The 23,423-nt window shown below is 36.2% G+C and overlaps 1 protein-coding gene across 8 annotated transcripts in view; it reads left to right on the top strand.

The window, feature by feature from the left end:
- NAALADL2 (N-acetylated alpha-linked acidic dipeptidase like 2) overlaps window positions 1–23,423 on the top strand; it is a 1,484,447-nt gene that overhangs the window by 606,754 nt on the left and 854,270 nt on the right. The gene's annotated exons all lie outside the window — the stretch shown is intronic.

Here is a 23,423-nt window from a genome sequence, read left to right as displayed (position 1 = left end):
AACTAGGGTGCATGTGTCTTTTTGAATTATGGTTTGCTCTGGGTATATGCCTAGGGGTAGTATTGCTGGATCATGTGGTAGCTCTATTTTTTATTTTTTTAAGGAATCCCCATACTGTTCTCCATAGTGATTCTATCAATTTGTATTCCCCCCAACTGTGAAGGAGGGTTCCCTTTTCTACACCACTCATTCCAGTGTTAATTTTTTGTAGACTTTTTATAGTGACCATTCTGACTGATGTGAGGTGATACCTCATTATACTTTGGATTTGCATTTTTCTAGTAACTAACAATTTTGCCCATATTTTCATGTGCTTTTTTAGATATCTGTGTGTCTTCTTTGGAGAAATGTCTCTTTAGATTTGCCTTTTTTTTTTTTTTTTATTGTGTTGTTTGTTTTTTGATATTGAGCTCTTTGTAAATTTTGGAGATTAATCCCTTGTCAGTTGCATTATTTGCAAATATCTTCTCCCATTCTGTGGATTGTCTTTTAGTTTTGTTTATGATTTTCTTTGTTGCACAAAAGTTTTTTATTTAATTAAACCCTATTTGTTTAGTTTTATTACTCTAGGAGATAGGTTGAAAAAAGATACTGCTGAAATTTAAGTCAGAGTGTTCTGCCTATGTTTTCCTCTAACAGTTTTAGAGTTTCCAATCTTACATTTAGGTCTTTGATCCATTTGAGCTTATTTTTGTGTGTGATGTTAGAGAATGTCCTGTTAGGTTTTTACATGTAACTCTCCCGTTTTCCCAGAAAAATTTATTTAAGAGACTGTCTTTTCTCCGTTGTATATTCTTTCATCCTTTGTCAGATTGATTGACCATATGTTCATGGGTTTATTTCTGGGCTTTCTATTCTGTCCCATTGATCTAGATTTCTGTCTTTGTGCCAGTGTCATACTGTATGAATGACTGCAGTTTTGTAGTATAGTCTGAACTTGGAAAGATTGATTCCTCCAGCTCCACTATTATTTCTTAGAATTGCTTTGGCTTTTCCAGGTCTTTTATATTTCCACACAAATTAAAAATTAGTTCTAGAAAAAACACAATCCATAACTTATTATGAATTGCATGAATCTGTAGATTGCCTTGTGTAGTATAGTCATGTTGATAATGTTGATTCTTCTAATCCAAGAACATGGTATATCTTTCTATCTGTTTGTATCATCTTTGATTTCTTTCATCTGAATCTGATTGTTTTCAGACTATAGGTCTTTTGCCTCCAATACTATGTTGAATGAAAGTTGTAAGAGAGGGCATCCTTGTCTTGTACCTGATCTTAGAGGAAGTTCTTTCAGTTTTTCACTCTTGACAATAATATTAGCTGTGGGATTGTCATGTATGGCCTTTATTATGTTGAGTTAGGTTCCCTATACTTTCTAGAGGATTTATCATAAGTGGGTGTTGAATGTTATCAAAAACTTTTTCTACACATATTGAGATCATATGATGTTTAGTCTTCAATTTGCAAATGTGGTGTATCACACTGATTGATTTGCAGATATTAAAAAAAAAAACTCCTTACATCCCTGAGGTAAATCCCACTTGATCATGGAATATGATCCTTTTAACATATGGTTAACAGCTCAAATTTGATTTGCTAGTATTTGGTTGATGATTTTTGCATCTACACTCATCAGTGTTATTGGTCTGTAGTTTTCTTTCTTGGTGGTATTTTTTATATATTTCTTTATTTAATGTTTATCTGCATTCATTAGAATATAAGCACCTTGGGTATTCTGTTGACTGCTGTGTTGTCAGTACTCAGAAGCATTCCTGGTATGTGGTAGGTGCTCAACAGAGAATTGTGGGGAAACTGAATGACTGAATAATAAAATGAAGTCACAATAAATGAATGAAAAGTGTATTAACTTGCTCTGTGACCAACCCCTCATTGTCACTCCCCACATCCAACTGGACCCCTGAATGTCTCCTTGAGCACATAAATTCTACATGAGCTATGCACATGTCATGTTGCTAATAAACACAATAGAGTTCAAATGTAGGATAAATTGGTTTGATTTGTTAAATAGGCAAGTTTTAAGAAGAAAATGGATCTCAAAATAGCTTTAAGTGGAAGTAGACTTTAATAATTGTGGGAAACAGAAGGATGAAGAAAATGGAAAGTGGATAAACAGTGATCACAAGCAAGACCACTCCACCATCAGTCATTCAGCAAGTCAGGGTGAGGGTGATTTAGAATAAGACCAGATGTGGAGGGTCTGGGACAAGGGACAAGAGTATCTGACTTTATGCTATTCGCCTTTTTTCCTGCCTCAACATTAAGGAGGGGTATGCTTTTCCTGGTGGCTCAGATGGTAAAGAATCTGCCTGCAATGCAGGAGACCCAGGTTTGTTCCCTGGGTCAGGAAGATCTTCTGGGGAAGGCGATGTCTATTCACTCCAGTATTCTTGCATGAAGAATTCCATGGCCAGAGGAGCCTGGGGGCTACAGTATGTGGGGTCACAAAGAATTGGACACAACTGAGCAAGTAAAAATAATAATAATAATAATATTCTCCTGTTTGTAAGTTTCTCAATAAGCATAAAGACTCATTAAGAAGAAGAGCATGCATGGCTTATAAACTCTCCCAGGCTTTGATTTCTCTTTGGAAAGGAAAAAAAAATTAGGGTGTATTCTTAGATAAATGTACCAATGATTATATCAGTGTGAAGTAACTGAAGAAGGCACTGGTTAAAAGTACATGACTTCAAGAAACTCAAACATTTGGTTAAACCAAATGTGTAGAATTATGTATATTTATGTTTAATTAGAGTTCTTTTGTTCATTCAAAATCTTTCTAAGTATTGGATTGTTCAAAAAGTTCATTTGTGTGTTTCTATAAGAACTAATGGAAATACCTGAATGAACTTTTTGACTAGCCCAATGTTTCCCAGATGTTCAGCATCTAAATCTTTTGGGAAGCGGAATCCTGTGTTTCGCTTCGGACTGACTGAATCCGAATTCTTAAGGCACAGCTCAACAACCTACATTTTACGTAGCCCCTTCCTCTCTGTCAGCATTTGCTTACAAAATTTCTAGAATGCATGCCTTCAATCTATTTAGAGACAGCGGGTAAAGCAGGTAGTCCTAGAATAAAGGAGCTAATTAAAATATGAAGTGATACTCAACAATTTCACTAGGTCAGTAATTTGGAAAGCATATAAATTATTTTATTTTTTATTTCATTTATGGTAAAATCCAGCAATGTAAGTAAATGTTTAAAATCTTAATTAAAATCAACATGCCACTGAATTAGTTTTCAATATTTCGTTTGTCTAAATATTACCTTGTTTATCTCTCTCTTACTTTAATGTCTCTTCTGGCCATTTTTGTATTTATATAGTTATCCCTTTTACACTTATCCATTTTGTATTTATTCCTTTTCTAATTACAAAGGTAATTATGGTCATTTTCAACAGCATGGATTTTTTTTTTTATTTTTAAGAAAACTACTAGTTTTCAATCTATGCTTTTGTTTTACAAAATCAGGCTCACATAGGATATACTGTGTTGCAACTTTTTTTTCTGTGTACTACTTTTAAAAAATATTCTTGTATTATAGTAAATACTTTCCTAATTTTCATGCTGACCAATATCATGTTTTGCAAACTGTTCTTTTTCAGTTTTCCTATTCAATAAAAACCATGACATAAATATGCTCAAATAAATTCTATCTTCTCCTGGCTTTAAGTTGTAGTGTCATTTCTTTTTGAGTGGGATCCACACACAATCAGTTCTCTATACTCAGCTCTCTCTCATTCATTGAGAGCTGCTACCTCTAAGGCAGTCCTTCTTGAGATCTGGCAACGGGGCCCTTACTCCTGGACCCTGCTCTGGCCTCTTGTAGTTACACTTCTCATCCATGAAGTCAAGAAGGTTGAAAGACTCAACCTATAAAGAAAGGGCAAGCTCTTCAAAATTCAGACAGCTTATTACTTGTATAGAGAGCAAAAGCAGGATGCACCAAGGTGCCAGCTCTCCACATGCCTTGGTCCCCAGGATGACACTGAAACCAAAAGCACTGGATGATGTCATGAAATGGCATGAGTCCTGGCAAACGTTGTGGCTGGGATGCTTCTGTGCTGTGACTAAGCAGTTTATAGCCTGTAGCTATCCTCCAAGCGAAAGAGCATGGGGAGAGAGAAAGCTTCACACCTCAACAAAACCCAGAAAATGAGACGTTATCTCATGACAGCATCTTGAGAAGATAGGGAGATGGGAAAGAAATGATCTTTGTAGCACCTCCTCTGATGCCTCCTATGTTTTCAGAGAATAACATCGTGTTTGATCAGGACTTAGATGACCTAGGTGATTAAGCCTTGCCCACATGGCCTATGTAAAGATATGCAAGGTAACCAGGGTTCCATGGCCAAGTGATTCCCTTATAATTGGGCCCAGGTGAATCCTACTGTTCCCCTACCCCAAGACTGCATTCTGTGTGTACCTGAACCTGAAATTCCCTACCCAAGTGGCATCATGCCTGTTTCTGCATCTAGTTGTAGCCCCTTTCTTAGGCAAAGGGGCAGCAGAATGGACCATATGCTGGTGTTCGCATCCTAGTCCTAAGGAGTGACCAGCGAGGGGTGTTGGTGTAGGTCTGCAAAGAGCTCAGTTAAGCAGGCAAGGATATCTGCATGTTTGCAGGCCTTTGTGGGCTGGATAGTTACTGAATCAGATTGAAGGGAGGAAAGATGCAAGGAATGTAGAGAGGATGAACACTCAAATGCTTCTTGAATCCCCTCCTAACCCTGACCCACTACTTAACTTAAAATATAGATTCTTGTTATTTATAAGAGAGAGCTCTCAGATGAGGAGAAAGCAGGCAAGAAGTTTTACTTGTCATTCACAGTCTAAAATCTTGAAACAAAATTCTTATTAGAACAAAAATAAATATTATATCATGTTTATTTATCAATAAATATAACATTTTAAATATCATAAAACAAATATCAATAAATGTAACATCTTTATTTAAAATCATGAGGTAGAATACTTATTTTTATTAGATTAGTGGGAAGGATACTACATAAAATCTGTGTATTTATATTCTTGGAAAATTTACAAAACAAAACTTTATAAAGAATGAAAAATAATATTGTTTATATGGAATTGTTTTAATAATCAGCTCTATATTAGGTCAAAATAATGCAAAGTCAGTTGACTGAACTTTTAGATGAGACTCACCTAAGTAAGGCATACATTTATTGTCTGAAACATATTATTATGAGCAACATACCACTCACCTGTCACAACTGAAGTAGTTTTCACAACTTCAGGTTTAGACATTTGATGAATCAAAATTTCCTATTTTCCTTCCATAAAGATATCGCCAAACTATTTTCAGACTAGCCATCCAGTTGCCCTTGTTGTGAATTCAGCATATGAATATCTGCCACCAAATGCTTCTTTATTTCTGTAACTTGATGAACTTTAACTCAGCAGTTCTTAACTAAGGGACCAAACCAGAGGTACCTTTTAGAATAAACAGGTTATTGTCCCCAAATTGAAATGACCCATGACTTAGGCTAACTGGATAAAAGTTGAGGATTTTTTATTTTTTAAAAAGAATTTCACATATATGGTGAGCAAATAATTTATCATGCAAACTTGGACATTTTTGAAAAGGGGGGAAAAGGTGCTATTGATAATTGTGTTGGGGCAAGTGGTATCAATTGGGACTGTGTAAACTAGAACACATGGCCATTCTACCGATGAGTGATTGTAATATGCTACCTAGTCAACACAAACAACTCTCTTAGTCATTTAGTCATACGGTGAGATCACATGCAATTGTGGGCTAAAGAGAGTCCTTTTCTTGGCAAAAAAAACCAAAAACACACTCTTTTTAAAGAAAAAAATACTTTTATTCACACAGATATCTTATAGTACATTATTAACAAAATGTTGCAAGGAAGGAATTACATAGAGCTCTTGCATTTAATTTTTTAATTTATTTATTTTAATTGGAGGCTAATTACTTTACAATATTGTAGTGGTTTTTGACATACATTGACATGAATCAGCCATGGGTGTACATGTGTTCTCCATCCTGAATCCCCCTCCCATCTCCCTCCCCATACCATCCCTCAGGGTCATCCCAGTGCACCAGCCCTGAGCATCCTGTCTCATGCATCAAACCTGGACTGGCGATCTGTTTCACATATGATAATATACATATTTCAATGCTATTCTCTCAAATAATCCCAATCTCACCCTCTCCTACAGAGTCCAAAAGACTGTTCTATACATCTGTGTATCTTTTGCCGTCTTGCATATAGGGTCATCATTACCATCTTTCTAAATTCCATATATATGCATTAGTATACTGTATTGGTGTTTTTCCTTCTGACTTACTTCACTCTGTAATAATAGGCTCCATTTTCATCCACCTCATTAGAACTGATTTAAATGTATTCTTTTTAATGGCTGAGTAATATTCCATTGTGTATATGTACCACAGCTTCCTTATCCATTCATCTGCTGATGGACATCTAGGTTGCTTCCATGGCCTGGCAATTATAGACAGTGCTGCGGTGAACATTGGGGTACACATGTCTCTTTCAATTCTGGTTTCCTCAGTGTGTATGCCAAGCAGTGGGATTGCTGGGTCATATGGCAGTTCTATTTCCAGTTTTTTAAGGAATCTCCACAGTGTCGTCCATAGTGGCTGTACTAGTTTGCATTCCCACCAACAGTGTAAGAGGGTTCCCTTTTCTCCACACCCTCTCCAGCATTTATTGCTTGTAGACTTTTGGATAGCAGCCATCCTGACTGGCGTGTAATGGTACCTCATTGTGGTTTTGATTTGCATTTCTCTGATAATGAGTGATGTTGAGCATCTTTTCATGTTTGTTAGCCATCTGTATATCTTCTTTGGAGAAATGTCTGTTTAGTTCTTTGGCCCATTTTTTGATTGGGTCATTTATTTTTCTGGAATTGAGTTGTAGGAGCTGCTTGTGTATTTTTGAGATTAATTCTTTGTCAGTTGCCTCATTTGTTATTATTTTCTCCCATTCTGAAGGCTGTCTTTTCACCTTGCTTATAGTTTCCTTGTTGTGCAAAAGCTTTTAAGTTTAACTAGGTCCCATTTGTTTATTTTTGCTTTTATTTCCACTACTCTGGGATGTAGGTCATAGAGGATCCTGCTGTGATTTATGTCAGAGAGTGTTTTGCCTATGTTTTCCTCTAGGAGTTTTTATAGTTTCTGGTCTTACATTTAGATCTTAATCCATTTTGAGTTTATTTTTGTGTATGGTGTTAGAAAGTGTTCTAGTTTCATTGCATTTAATTTTAAATGTGGTATATTTTTCATGTAAATTTTTTTCATAGTTGAATGTGAATCACAAAAAAAGGTAACATGCTATCCTCCTTTGTATTCTTTGAAAGTGAAAGTGAAGTTGCTCAGTTGTGGCCGACTCTTTGAGACTCCATGGACAGTAACCTACCAGGCTCCTCCGTTCATGGAATTTTCCAGGCAAGAGTACTGGAGTAGGTTGCCATTTCCTTCTCCAGGGGATCTTAACTGACCCAGGGATCAAACCCGGGTCTCCCGCACTGCAGGTAGATGCTTTACCATCTGAGCCACCAGGGAAGCCTTTATGCTGGAGTATTTTGACCATTTAACACTATTTTCCTAGTTTTAAATTTACTGGAGAGGTAAGCAGAAGAAAATAGTTTATGATGATTTAACAATAGGAAGTTCTATTTGCGAAATGTTTACTGAGTACCAAGAGTTTAATACAGAGCAGGAAAGGTATATTCCATTATCCCATACCACTTTAACTTACATAGACTTGGCTTTGAGAGATATGTGTGTATGTACATATATACCTGCTCACACATCCATGTCTTGTTCTTGCATTTATCCATGCATTTTTATTTCTTTAATTTTATTGTTTAATAAATTTATGCAAATGTATACCAACACTCTGTACTAAGAGTAGACTTCATACTTTTACCTTACAAAGCTACATAGATCTTACACCTGTAAAAGGATGCACACATGTACATGATCATACACTACACTTCTATGCACATCCACTCACCTAGCCAATGTCCACCTACCTATTTAACATCTATTTTTGGTTATTTGAAAGACTCCTGAATCCATGTATCCAAGCCTGAATTTATAATCATTTCTTTCTAAACTGCCCCTCTCCCACTGCACCATTTTTTAATAAACTGGCCCCATTGTCCATGCAGATACCCAGACCTCAGAAACCCATTAACTAGCGGAATAAACTAGTCTGTAACTTTTATAAGAACAAGGACAGGTTTTGTTTTGTGTTTTTTCATTATATGTACAGAATTTAGCAGGATGCTTGGTATAAAATTGACAATATTTGTGGAATCAAGAAATAGACATGTAATTAAATCTTCTAGCTAAATGGCAATATACTTAGAGGTGACATTTCCTCAGTGTCAGTGTGATGAAGACACAAATACTCCAGAGTAGAAGTCAGAAGACCTTCTTTGCTCTTCTCTGCCCCATCTCTACCCCCACTTCTTAACTTGGTGGCATTTTCTGTCATTTTATACCCCAGTAACAACAGTAACTATGGTAAGTATGTTATTTCAAGGATCAACTGAGATAATAAATTTGAAATGGTTTTGTAAACTGTGAAGTCATATATAAAAAATAAAGCCACTTATTTATACAATTCTCAATCATACTTTTATAGGCATGTCCACAACATAATATTCAGTTTCCGTGAAGGGTGTTCATTCTTCTGTTTTTTTTCAGGATACGTAGTATTAATCCTGCACTAAAATATGCAGAACTCCATATTAAAAAACATGCATCAGCTCAGAGCCCAGGAAATGTTCATGCCTGGGCACACACCACGTAACTGTAGATAGTGTGTCTGCATGCCACTGCATATTTACAATACATTTTTATTCATTCTTTCTTTAATGCCTTAATTTTTCTGTCAGCCTGAAAAGTTGCTTTTTATTCATGCCATGGCCTTATTTTCTGCAACTGCCTCTTGGAATATATTATTATCGATATTTTGCATATTGTGGATATAGCACTTTTCCGTCTTAAAATTCACTTTTCATGCTGATGCTATGTTTTCTAGGTCTAGTGTCTAGAATACATTATTATTAGCAACATCTTGGAGTCTGCTGTTTTTCACTTGGCAAATTTTATCTTCAAGATTGCTTGAAATATATCCAGTATAATTAATGCTTTCAGCACCTCTAAGATGTTGGTGCATAAGGAATCTACATTTGATATCTGGTGGTAGAGGAAACTGTATTCAGTTTTTGCTGTTTGGGGTAATATGTTTGCAGGATGATTTGAAGTTTGCTTCAGAGAAGCCTTTCTCTTTCTCTAAACATTTATATAGTTAACTACACAAAGCTTTGGGGATTTTTGAAATTTTGTTCAGATTATTGGAAGCCAGGATTAGGGCCAAAATTGGTAACTCATTTATTTAATGAGTCCTAGTAATCCTTTCCTCATGGATGACAGACAAGAATTTAAGACACTGAGAGATGAGCATTCTAATAAGTGTGCTTTCCAACCATCTCTTCAATACATTTACCCATATTGGTATGACACTTTATTAGATTCTCACTTCATTTCTTCTGAGCATTACATACTCATGTAGGCTTTAGAGGTACTTGCTAATTGCCAGTAAAAAATGACATATATGGTTGATTCAAAAGGGATTTTTTCTATTTTAGGCTCAATATCAGATCTGAAACAGGAATCAAATATATCAGAGGTGGAAAGAATGAGTAGAATGCAGTCTTTCTCCCTCCTCTCCAGTCTGAGGCTATTCTGCTCTTAGGGTGTTGGTGTTTCCCTCTGTTACCTCATTTGTTCAGATATTCATACCATAAACACATTTCTGATCTGTTTTGTGATCTCTCTCTTGTTTTGCAAGGAAGCACTGCAACTATTATCTTTTTGGTAATTGATCATGAGAGTTTTGAGCTGCCACAAGAAACTCTGGTAAAACCTTCATGGACATATATTCATATAGCCTTAAACCTGGAAGACCAGTTGCATGTTTGTCACTGGTAGCTCTTAGAACATAAAATCTGACATATTTGAGCATTTATGAAGGGACAAAATTCTAGTTTCAGTTGCTGATGGTATTCCAAGTGACAAGTAGGTTGTTGACAGTTGTAAAGTAACTTACTCATTTTATGATAGCTTTAGGTATTTTTGGTCTCTAAGAATTCCCTAGTGTAAAATTAGAAGGCCATGCTTCTAGCATTTACTATTTTTTAGGTGCAATTGGTAGACTATATGTTCAACTGTTGAAAACTAATAAACTTTACATTTCTATGTTTATATAATTCCTATTTTCTGTTGTAACATATAGGTTTATTAGATTAAAAAAAAAGAAAATGTTGGTAGAGAATCTTATACATATCAAAGTCTAACATGTTTTGAATGTGTTTTTCTCTTTTTTCCCCTTAGCATTTTTCTCTCCTGAATCTTACTCAGTTGTTCTTGCTTCTTATAGCCTAGACTGTTCTTTTTTCTTACAGTTCATTTTTATTTTGGTGGAGTTTCTCCTTGAGTGATTCTAGTCACAAAATCACAGGGTAAACATTCTAATTTTTAAAAAAGGTTTGAAGATGATTTTATATTCCCTTCATAATAGGCTGATGTTTTAGATATTTATAGATTGCTCAGTTTGTATTTTATTTCTCCAATCAAGTTCCAGCTCTGAAGACCTTGTCCTCTAATGCAAAACTTGGCTGTTAAGATCTCTAATAGTTGTTTGGATCTTGTTCCTTTGTAGAAAATCTGTTTTTCTAAAAAAATCTTTAGAATTTTTTCTCTGAACTTATAAAATTTTGAGTTATAACTAAGTTGGTGTCTTAACTTTCATATTGATAGCACTCTCCATGTATACTCTGTCTCATGCTATAAATGCCTTTTTAAATAAAATTTATATTCATTTTTTGTTTCTGTTCATTTTCATTATCTTTGTTATCTCCTAGTATTCTTATCATATCTTTGGGATCCCCAAGTTTTTAAACTTTATTTCTATATATATATATACACACACACACACATATATATGTGTGTGTGTATATATATATATATATTTTTTTTTTCCTTCTCTCATTTTCCCTGACATATGATGAGATCTCCTTGCTTGTTTCTCTTGGTTTGATTTTCATTAGTGTCCATTTTATTTTTGCCAAATACTGTGAATGGCCTGGGATTTTTACCTACTTGTGGCTCACAAATTAGCCTCTCAGAGTTTCACAGATACAGAAAACTGAGTTAGAGACTAAGAGAAGTATTACCCATGGCATCGTAGGTAGAAGGAGCAGCAATATATTTGTGTCAGTTCCCTTGCTCCTAAGTCCCATGAGGTGACTGCTCAAACATGAGAGAAATTCTGAGCTTAAAACCTGAGTTTTTAAAGAGAGCATGAAGCATGCCTGCCCTTTGCTCCAGTGGTAAATGCCATCTCTATCATCCAAGGCTATAAGCAAACTGACCCTTTACTCTAAAGGGAAACACTTCCACAACTTTCCAAGGCTTCATCCTATTCAAATATCCTTGAAAAAAACTATCCCAAACTAAAGGCAATTAGTGTTTTGTTTCACAAGATGTACTGAAATAAGAGAAACTTAAGTATTGTCCATTAATTGTTTTATCTATCCTTTAAATTTTTTCAGCTTTGGAAACATTTTAGTTTTCTGAATCTAATGTTTGTTCTCTGCCTGATTTATTTTTACAATCCTGTTTTTTGAAGAGGTGGGGAAGCATAACAGTATTTCAGAACACTTTAGAGTGATTTGTAAGAATTATCTTCTATTGTCTAGGTCAATACTTGAACTTCAGTGTTCATATGTCACCTAAAGAATACATTTAAATGCAGATTTAGTAAGCTTTTGAGGTAGGGACTTGAGATTCTAAACTGATAATAAAATGCTAGTGATGCCATGTTATTTATCCTTGGGCAGCAAATTGATTAGCAGTGTCTATGATATTTGTTTCTTCAGGAGCCAGTTCTGTTTATCTTAGATTAGTTTTTCATACTTCTAATTTTCTTCATAAATCTGATGTTGCCCATATTTATGAACAGAGGTCTCAAATGGATAGTGATTGAACCAAATAGTGAAAGTGCTTTACCCAAAGCCCTGGCAATGGGTGAACCAACTATGGATTTCTTTTCCAAAAAAAAAAAAAAAAGAAAACTTACTATAGGGTAATAGTGGAGTCAGCACCTCCAAAATATTATTTCTCATTAATAACAATAAGAACAGTGCCAAAAAGTATCAACTTTTTCAGAGCTCTGAAAATATCTAAAAGTTTGCAATAATTCAAGGGATATGTATTCTAGATAAGCTGACTTTTAGTAACAGGGAGTCTGTGGCATTTTGACTTGGCCAATTTATACCCCCACCTGCTCTTCCCAGCATTGTAGTAGTAGCCTTGGAAGCCATTGGTCCTGCAAGCATAGTGAAAACCAGTAGCCTAGCAGTCACTAGAGGGGAAAAAACTTATTTTGGAGCTCCTAAAAGCTCCCATTTCAAGATGCTCATTATTTGACTTTTCTGGTCATCCTTGGAAACTTACATTACCAAGATGAGCCATCATTTAACTGCATTTAGAGCCTGTTTAGTTCAAACAGCCTTTTCTCTGGGAGTATTGACTATTGAGAAACCATCGGTAGCAACTGTTTAATGCCAAAGCTGCCTAAGAAGACCATAAGGGTTGGGGAAACAAGAAGCTGACCAAAGAATTAAAAAATAAATCTGGGGAATGAGATTTCTATTGACTGGGGGCTTTGGGAAGCTCTGACATAACTTCTGAGAATATAGAAGTCCATTCACATATAAAGAACTGTGTCAAGGAAAGACGAGAAGAGTCAAAATCTCACCTCTGGCTGCTTTTGAATTTCTGGACAAACAGGAAGTGAAGGGTAAGGCGGTGTTGTAAACTGCCTGCCTGAGTGACACAGGCATGACCCACCATGTACACTAGGCCTTTTGGCTTAGTCTGGAGATCTTCTTGGGTCTAAGAATTTGAGGAAATCTCTTTATAATTTATTAGATAACCACTAAGCAAAATGAGAAGAAACTTCTGTGGATACACATGATGTAGATCACAGACTTAATAAATTCAGGAAAATCACTAAGGAGCATCAACAACAAACCCAACTTTCCAAAGTTGCCATTATCATACGATTTAAACAAACCTATTGTCAAGAAAAGATAAAAGACATAAAAAGAAAAGGGAAAAGGTTTGGATCATTCTAAAATCAGGAAATCAGGAATGAAAGAGGGGCTATTACTACATGCATTACAAAAATGAAAATAATTATTTGGTAATACCATGATAGCTATATCTAAAAATAAATTCTTAGACATGAGCTACTAGGTCTGACTGAAGAAGAAACTGAAAACTGGAACAGATGTCTAAGAAAAGATTGAATTAGTAATCAAAAAACTTCCCACAAAAAAAAGACCAAGCCCATATGGCTTCACTGGAGAATTCTACCAATCCTTTAAAGAAAAATTAACCACCAATCCTTCATAGTCTTTCAAAAGTTACAAAGTAAACAAATAATTCCAAACTCTTTATGAGCCATTATCACCTGATTCTAAAACCAGTACAAGCCATCAAAAGATAAGAAAATCAATATTCTTTATCAATATAAGTGTAAAAATCCTCAGTGAAATGCTAACCAAATTCAGTGACATAAAAAGTATTTTACACCATGACCAACTGGGTTTTATCTAAGAAATATAAGGTTTGACATTTGAAAATAAAGTAATAAATGCATAAATATAATATACCACATTAATAGAATAAAAGACAGAAACCACATGATTATCTCAATAGAAGTCATCTCAAAAAATCATTTGATAAAATCCAACACCCTTCATGATAACTGCATTTGAAAAACCAGAAATGAAGAGGAATTTCCTCTCCTTGGTAAAGACCATCTATTAAAAACTCATAGCTAACATCATTCTTAATGATGACATACTAAAATGCTATTCCCCTGAGATCCAGATAGAAACCAGAATGTCTACTGTCACAACTTCTGTGTCGTATTGTACTGGAGGATCTACCCAGAATAATTAGGCAAGAAAAGTAAAATTCCAACTGATAAAAAAACAGTAAAAAATATCTCTAGTCCTGGATGACATATTTTTTATAAGAGAGTGAAAAAATGGATGGAAGTAACTGCTAATGGGTGAGGGGTGGTCTTTTGTGAGTGATTAAAAATGCTCTGTGAAGATTGCTCAACTTTGATTATGATAAAAAAAAAAAAGCCTCTAAATTGTTCACTTAGGTGAATTTTATGGTGTGTGAATTATATCTCAAAAAATTATATGGGAGAAGTATAATGGAAAGATTAATGTTTTTAATGAAAAAAAAATAGCTTCTGACTGTTAAAGAAGAAAATTCTTTGATTTTAAAATGGATGATCATGACTATAAAATCTCTGTGGTATTTAGATTCCATTTAAAGTAGAAATGGAAAAAAAAACTAAAACAGATCTGGATGTGCGTTTTATGCCGATAATATACAATAGATTAGGTCTTCCTTGGTGGCTCAGTCGGTAGAGAGTCTGCTTGCAATGTAGGAGACCTGGGCTCAATCCCTGGGTTGGGAAGATCCCCCAGAGAAACAAATGGCAACCCACTCCAGTATTCTTGCCTGGAGAATTCCATGGACAGAGGAGCCTAATCGGCTACAGTCCATGGGGTTGTAAAAGAGTTGGGCATGACTGAGTGACTAACACTTTCACTTTCATGCAATAAATTGAAAACAATCTCTCATCAAATGACATTGAATTAAAAATGTGCTAAAGGGAAAAAAAGTTTCCCAAGTTTCTCAGCGATGGGGAATTGAAATGAATCTCTGTAATTTCTAGGGTATAGAAAGTTTTATGCTGGGAATGAAAATCTTTTGCCATGCTACTCAAAGGAAATATTAAGGTCAGCATTGTGGGGATCCCCTGTGAGATCATTGGAAATGCAGAATCTCTGGCCCTCACCTGGACCTACTGAATCAGACTCTGTATTTCATAAAACTGCCCAGATTCAGTTCATAAGTACATTGAAGTTTGAGAAGCAAGACATTCCTTTGACTCCTTAGTGGTTGAGCCACCCAACCTTGGTTTTCTTTTCCTCTGTGTCTCCTCGGGAATGTGGAGTTGGTGGTGGTGGTGGTGGTTTCGTCACTCAGTCATGTCTGACTCTTGCATCCCCAGCAGAAACCTCCAATCAAACCCCAGCAAAGATAGAAACTATACTTTTTTTAATAGTGCATCCCTGACTTGAGCCTAAAGCCAGATTACCAGTTGCTCTGTTTCCTCCTTTGGGGAAAGGAGAGCCCCCAGCTGCCTCAGTTGTTTCAAGTGGAATATTTAACTAGAGTAAGGCTATGGTCATATTGACTCTTAGTTTTCCTGGACTCTAAGCTTGGAGATGCTTTTCTCACCCCTCTTGTTCAGGCACCATGTTTGCTTACCACCTGGATTTGGCAACCTAATTTCCTAAATATTCTTCCTCTGTCAGTCCAATTGTATCGCAGCACCTGAAAGATTTCAGATCCATAGATGCTTTTATTTCTTACTCATCATTGCTATCCCAGTTCCTTCCTCTTATTGTTATGGTTATTTTATTTATTGTGGAAGTTCATTGGGTTTTTAAGAAACAAGGGATTATAGAAGCATGTGTTTGTTATTCCATCTTTACTCAAAAGTCATCAATCACTTAAAAAATTCTATTGTGTTTGATAAAGCAAAGAAGCATTGGAAACATTTTGTTTCCTTTTCATGTATTACTAGTGAAATTGAAGTATTTTCCATATGTAGATTTTCTAATTGTGTTTTGTGAATTGTCTGTTATTTTAGTTTTTTTTTCTATTTTATAGACATTCTTAACATAATCTTAATCTTTTCTTCATCGACTATACTATAAATATTTAATCTTTTTGACTTGTTACTTTTTTATGCATGTAGAAAATTTAAATTTTGATTTGCCAAATCTGTCCATTTTTAATGTGCATTTTTGTCTTCTGTATGTGTGTATATATATACACACACATAGTCCTTATTTTTCTTCTGGGTAATTATCAAAAATTTTTCTGTAATATGTGCAAAATATTTAAAGTTCACCTGAGGTTTATTTTTATGATTATTTTATAATAAATGTTTAAGATGACTGTGCTTCATTTCTGATGTTATTAACCAGTTTTCCAGCTTCTACTTATTAAATGTCTTATCTTTCCAGTTTTAAAATACTACCTTTTTCAGAGACACAGATGTACAGAACAGACTTTGGGACTCTGTGGGAGAAGGCGAGGGTGGGATGTTCTGAGAGAATAGCATTGAAACAAGTATACTATCAAGGGTGAAACAGATCACCAGCCCAGGCTGGATGCAGGAGACAAGTGCTCAGGGCCGGTGCACTGGGAAGACCCAGAGGGATGGGATGGAGAGGGAGGCGGGAGAGGGGATCGGGATGGGGAACACATGTAAATCCATGGCTGATTCATGTCAGTGTATGGCAAAACCCACTACAATATTGTAAAGTAATTAGCCTCCAACCAATAAAAATAAATGAAAAAAAAAAAAAGTCTTAAACTTTCAAAAAAAAAAATAAAATACTACCTTTTTCATATTATCACAAATTTATTTGACCATGATATTTCTATAATTCTATAAACATTAAAAAAAAACATAATTGTTTTAACCTCCTTATCCACTCATGCTAAGTAAATTTTATGTAAATAGAATAGGTATTTCTTTTAGCAGTGTGACAATGATTGTTGTTCACTCAAGGACTTTGATAAATAAGGTTGCTATGTCTTTCTTCTTGAGGTGACAAGTATATAATAATTATATTTTTAAAATATTTATTGAGAATGTACTTGAAGTTGTGGCATATATATAAATATGTAACTTCTTCCCTGAAAAATCTAAAATAAAACAAACGCTAAATAAACTTTGTCAGTTTACTCAAACGCACTTTCAATTTTGAGTAAGTCAGAGGCTTCCCTGCTGATTCAGGTGGTAAAGAATCTGACTGTAATGCAGGAGACCCGGGTTCAATCCCTGGGTCAGGAAGGTACCCTGGAGAAGGAAAGGGCAGCCTACTCCAGTATTCTTGCCTGGGAAATCCCATGGACAGAGGAGCCTCCAGGCTCATGGGGTCGCAAAGAGTCACATGACTGAGTGACTAACAGTTTCAGTTTCAGATGCTTTAGATATAATCTTATTAAAATCTGCAGTATAATTTTCCCTTTAACATTTCAATAAAATGATATCAAAGAATGAAATGATCTGAGATAATTTTATATATTTAAAGCATAGGTGAAAAACCCTGGCATTTTACAAACAGTTTATCCCAATTCCTAAATCTGATATTCACCTTTCATATATTCACAACTGGCAATGCCTAGTTTTAAATAACACTTTTGTGTGTGACCTTTTAAGAAAATTACCGATGTCTTTGTTTAGAGTGCAGAGGGCATGGATTTCACAGAGCATTTCCCACTAAATGGAGTATATTACTCCAATATCATGGCCATGTTGTCAGGAAGTGGCACTTCATTAAGATAATGTGACCTTTAGAATATTCTTCCAACCTTTTACTATGTCTTTGGTGGTGGGATTTGTACTTTAATTTATGTGGCTTTTTGATAAGTTGGAAATAAAAGAGTAGAGCCTTCAATTACATTTTATTTGCCTTCAAGTATACATTGTGTGTGAGCTTTGTTTTTTCCCTTCTTCTAAAATGGCAAAAAATGTCAGTTGAAGGATTTTTGTTCAAACTAGGGATTATCTGCCAGGAAAGTGTCTTTTAAAGTTAAATTGGTAAGTGTATGCCTATTGTAGAGAGAAAGAAAATGGCTAAGTAGAAGAAAGCAAAAATTGTTCTTCACTGCATTTTCAAAAAAAAAAAAAAATAGTTGAGAAGGGCCCCCAAAGATTTTTCTTGTGTTCATGGTCATGAGGCAATATATTTTCAGTATGCTTTCTGTGGTAGACTTAAAATTGTTCATTCAGGATTATTGTTGAAATAGAAAGTTAACTTCTAAGGCCACTTTTATGTAAGAGCCGAAGTATGCAATTTAATGGAAAGAGGAGAAGAGGACTGTTCTGATTAGGCCAGAGTGGCAGTTCCCAAGAACCATTTCTGTGTCACTTTGGTTTTTATTTATTGGATTGAATTTTATGATCATAATTGAATGTTTCACTTGAGTGTCTTGAAATATATTTATGACCAAGAATTGTTTCTATATTATTTGTAGACCATCTTATGTGCCGGAGGGTGTGTCTCTCAGTCACATCCTAGTTTTAACATTGAGATTGTCTTTGTGATATGTGTAAAATAGAGCATTCATATTATACCTTTAGAGCGGCAACATTATGTGAAATGGCCAACCATATGGTGGCAAGAAAGCTGAGCTAAGGAGTTTATGGTTCTTCTACTAGATATGTGGCCTTTGGCAAACTCTTTAGCTTCCCGAGGTTTAGTTTCTATTTGAAAAACAAAAAAAACTAGTGCCAGTTTAAAATGCATTCAGTTACAAGTAACATAAAACCCAGTTATAGTGGTTTTAAAAATAAAAGATTTTTCTCATACAACCAGAAGATAGGAAGTGGGTAGTTCAGAGTTGATGGAACTGCTTATGCTCTCATCAGAGACTCCATTATTTGTCTTTCCTCTCTGTTTGTGTTTGTGGCCCTGTGGTCACAAGATAACTGCTAAACTTCCATGTATCTTGATAGCCTTACAGGTAGAAAGAAAGGAAAGGCAATATTTTTTTATTGGTGAGGTTTAATCATTTTATTGAGGAAAATGATGATTCATCCCTAATAGACTTCTCTATATATATGCCATTAATAAGCATGGTATTACTTAATTGCTCCTAGCTGCAAGGGAGGCTGAGATTTCAAATGCTTAGTTTTCTGGACTTTATAGTAAGACAGTTGAGTTCAGTCACTCAGTCCTGTACAACTCTTTGTGACACCATGAACCGCAGCACGCCAGGCCACCCTGTCCATCACCAACTCCCAGAGTCCACCCAAACCCAAGTCCATTGAGTCAGTGATGCCATCCAACCATCTCATCCTCTGTCGTCCCCTTCTCCTCCTGCCCTCAATCTTTCCCAGCATCAGGGTCTTTTCCAATGAGTCAGCTCTTCGCATCAGGTGGTCAAAGTATTGGAGTTTCAGCTTCAACATCAGTCCTACCAATGGACACCCAGGACTGATCTCCTTTAGGATGGACTGGTTGGATCTCCTTGCAGTCTAAGGGACTCTCAAGAGTCTTCTCCAACACCACAGTTCAAAAGCATCAATTCTGCAGCGCTCAGCTTTCTTTATAGTCCAACTCTCACATATAATAAGACAAGAATTAAACTAATCTGTAATATGAGCCACAATTGAATACTATATAAACCAAGTCTCTTTGACATACTAGAAATAGTTCAAAGGATTTAATAATACCATTATATTTTATTTTGATCATATTTAGTTGAGAATGTTGTTTTTAGTTCTGAGTGCATAGAAGACTTAATGCACCTTAAAAAATACCTGGAGAGAATGTGAGTTGTTCTGAAATTATGTCATGCAGGAAAGAACTAAAAGAAATAGAGCTGTTTCACTTGGATAAGATAAGATTTATTAGAGGCCAAACAGTTATCCACATCTTTGAAAGAGGAAATATACCAATACTTACTATGGGCTAGTATAACTAGCCCCTGTGAGGAAGACAGTTTTTGGGTCAGTTTGAAAGTGTTTGCTAAGAAATCAGGGCTGTAAACTTGTGCTTTTGTTAAATTAAAATGAGCCAACAGTCCATAGAGTCTGCAGATTGAGGATGGAAATTTCTCAAGCTGATGTTTACAGTTCCCTCCATCTCTAAGATTTGGCAGTTCTTTTCACTTGTGACTATTGCCTGTGTTAGTCAAGGTTCTCTAGAAAAACAGAAACAAAGAGTGAGTTTGTGTGTGTGTGTGTGTGTGTCTGTATTAGAAGGAATTTGTTCATATGATTATGGAGGCTGGCACGTTCAAAGATCTTCAGGGTAAGTGAGCAAGCTGAGAGAGCTGACTGTGTAAGTCCAGTTCAAAAGTTGGCAGGTCATGCACCGGGAAGAGCCTCTATTTCAGTTTAAGTCCAAAGGCAAAAGAAAAGCTCATGTCCAACTTCAAAACTATCAGGGAGGAATAATTATTTCTTACTTGGGAGATGTCAACATTTCTGTTCTTTTCAGGCCTTTAGCTATTTGGGTGAGTCCTGCTCACTTTAGAGAAGGCAATGTGCTTTACTCAGTCTACCTATTTAAATATTCATCTTAAAAAATAAAAAAAATAAATAAATATTCATCTTACCCAGAAACATCCTTATGAAACACCCAGAATAATGTTTGATCAAATATTTTAGCACCCTGAGGCTCAGTCAAGTTGACACATAAAAGTAGCCCCCACATGGTCAAAATGAATAATTCTTCAATGATATATTTTATATTGTGACACAGCAAACTATCACAACGTATTGGCTTAATACAAAATTATTTTCTTGGTTTTCATGAGTCAGGGGTTCAGGTGTTGCTTAGCAGAGTCCATGGCTCTCAGTTTTACAAGACTACTGTCAAGCTTAGCCAGGTTGCATTTTTTTCTGGAGTTTGTGGTCCTCTAGAGGTGGTTAGCGAAACAAACCAAAGCAAAAAGAATACCCAGTTGTGGATGTGACTGGTGATAGAAGCAAGGTCCCATGCTGTAAAGTGCAATATTGCATAGGAACCTGGAATGTAGGGTACATGAATCAAGGCAAATTGGAAGTGGTCAAACAGGAGATGACAAGAGTGAACATCAACATTCTAGGAATCAGCCAACTAAGATGGACTGGAATGGGTGAATTTAACTCAGATGACCATTATATCTACTACTGTGGGCAGGAATCCCTTAAAAGAAATGGAGTAACCATCATAGTCAACAGAAGAGTCCGAAATACAGTACTTGGATGCAATCTCAAAAATGACAGAATGATCTCTGTTCGTTTCCAAGGCAAACCATTCAATATCATGGTAATCCAAGTCTATGCCCTGACCAGTAATGCTGGAGAAGCTGAAGTTGAATGGTTCTATGAAGACCTACAAGACCTTTTAGAACAAACACCCCAAAAAGATGTCCTTTTCATTATAGGGGACAGGAATGCAAAAGTAGGAAGTCAAGAAATAGCTGGAGTAACAGGCAAATTTGGCCTTGGAGCACAGAAAGAAGCAAGGCAAAGGCTAATAGATTTTGCCAAGAGAATACACTGGTCATAGCAAACACCCTCTTCCAACAACACAAGAGAAGACTCTACACATGGACATCACCCGATGGTCAACACTGAAATCAGATTGATCATATTCTTTGCAGCCAAAGATGGAGAGGCTCTATACAGTCAGCAAAAACAAGACTGGGAGCAGACTGTGGCTCAGATCATGAACTCCTTATTGCCAAATTCAGACTTAAATTGAAGAAAGTGGGGAAGACCACTAGACCATTCAGGTATGACCTAAATCAAATACCTTTTGATTATACAGTGGAAGTGAGAAATAGATTTAAGGGACTGGATCTGATAGAGTGCCTGATGAACTATGGATGGAGGTTCGTGATATTGTACAGGAGATAAGGATCAAGACATCTCCAAGAAAAAGAAATGGAAGAAAGCAAAACGGCAGTCTGAGGAGGCCTTACAAATAGCTGTGAAAAGAAGAGAAGCAAAAAGCAAAGGAGAAAAGGAAAGATATATCCATTTGAATGCAGAGTTCCAAAGAATAGCAAGGAGAGATAAGAAAGCCTTCCTCAGTGATCAATGCAAAGAAATAGAGGAAAATAATAGAATAGGAAAGACTAGAGATCTATTCAAGAAAATTAGAGATACCAAGGGAATATTTCATGCAAAGATGGGCTCAGTAAAGGACAGAAATGGGATGGACCTAACAGAAGCAGATGATATTAAGAAGAGGTGGCAAGAATACACAGAAGAACTATACAAAGAAGAATCTTCATGACCCAGAAAATCATGATGGTGTGATCACTCACCTAGAGCCAGATATCCTGGAATGTGAAGTCAAGTGGGCCTTAGGAAGCATCACTACGAACCAAGTTAGTGGAGGTGATGGAATTCCAGTTGAGCTATTTCAAATCCTGAAAGATCATGCTGTGAAAGTGCTGCACTCAATATGCCAGCAAATTTGGAAAACTCAGCAGTGGCCACAGGACTGGAAAAGGTCGGTGTTCATTCCAATCCCAAAGGAAGGCAATGCCAAGAATGCTCAAACTACCGCACAATTGCACTCATCTCACACGCTAGTAAAGTAATGCTCAAAATTCTCCAAGCCAGGCTTCAGCAATACATGAACTGTGAACTTCCAGATGTTCAAGCTGGTTTTAGAAAAGAGGAACCAGAGATCAAATTGCCAACATCTGCTGGGTCATTGAAAAAGGGAGAGAGTTCCAGAAAGGAATCTATTTCTGCTTTATTGACTATGCCAAAGCCTTCGACTGTGTGGATCACAATAAACTGTGGAAAATTCTGAAAGAGATGGGAATACCAGACCACCTGACCTGCCTGTTGGGAAACCTGTATGCAGGTCAGGAAGCAAGTTAGAACTGGACATGGAACGACAGACTGGTTCCAAATAGGAAAAGGAGTACATAAAGGCTATATATTATCACCTGCTTATTTAACTTCTATGCAGAGTACATCATGAGAAATGCTGGGCTGCATGAAGCACAAACCAGAATCAAGATTGCTGGGAGAAATATCAATAACCTCAGATATGCAGATGACACCACCCTTATGGCAGAAAGTGAAGAGGAACTAAAAAGCCTCTTGATGAAAGTGAAAGAGGAGGGTGAAAATGTTGGTTTAAAGCTCAACATTCAGAAAACTAAGATCATGGTATCCGGTCCCATGACTTCATGGTGGAAACAGTGGCTGACTTTACTTTTTGGGGGCTCCAAAATCACTGCAGATGGTGATTGCAGCCATGAAATTAAAAGACACTTACTCCTTGGAAGGAAAGTTATGACCAACCTAGACAGCATATTAAAAAGCAGAGATATTACTTTGTCAACAAAGTTCCATCTAGTCAAGGATATGGTGTTTCCAGTAGTCATTTATGGATGTGAGAGTTGGACTATACAGAAAGCTGAGCATAGAAGAATCGATGCTTTTGAGCTATGGTGTTGGAGAAGACTCTTGAGAGTCCCTTAGACTGCAAGGAGATCCAACCAGTCCATCCTAAAGGAGATCAGTCCTGGGTGTCCATTGGTAGGACTGATGTTGAAGCTGAAACTCCAATCCTTTGGCCACCTGATTTGAAGTGCAGACTCATTTGAAAAGACTCTGATGCTGGGAAAGATTGAAGGTGGGAGGAGAGGGGGACTACAGAGGATGAGATGGTTTGATGGC

Source organism: Cervus canadensis, chromosome 7 (genome assembly GCF_019320065.1).
Source record: "Cervus canadensis isolate Bull #8, Minnesota chromosome 7, ASM1932006v1, whole genome shotgun sequence".
Lineage (NCBI taxonomy): Eukaryota > Metazoa > Chordata > Mammalia > Artiodactyla > Cervidae > Cervus > Cervus canadensis.
The sequence above is the reverse complement of the archived record's forward strand: the minus strand, read 5'-3'. Positions and strand labels throughout refer to the sequence as shown.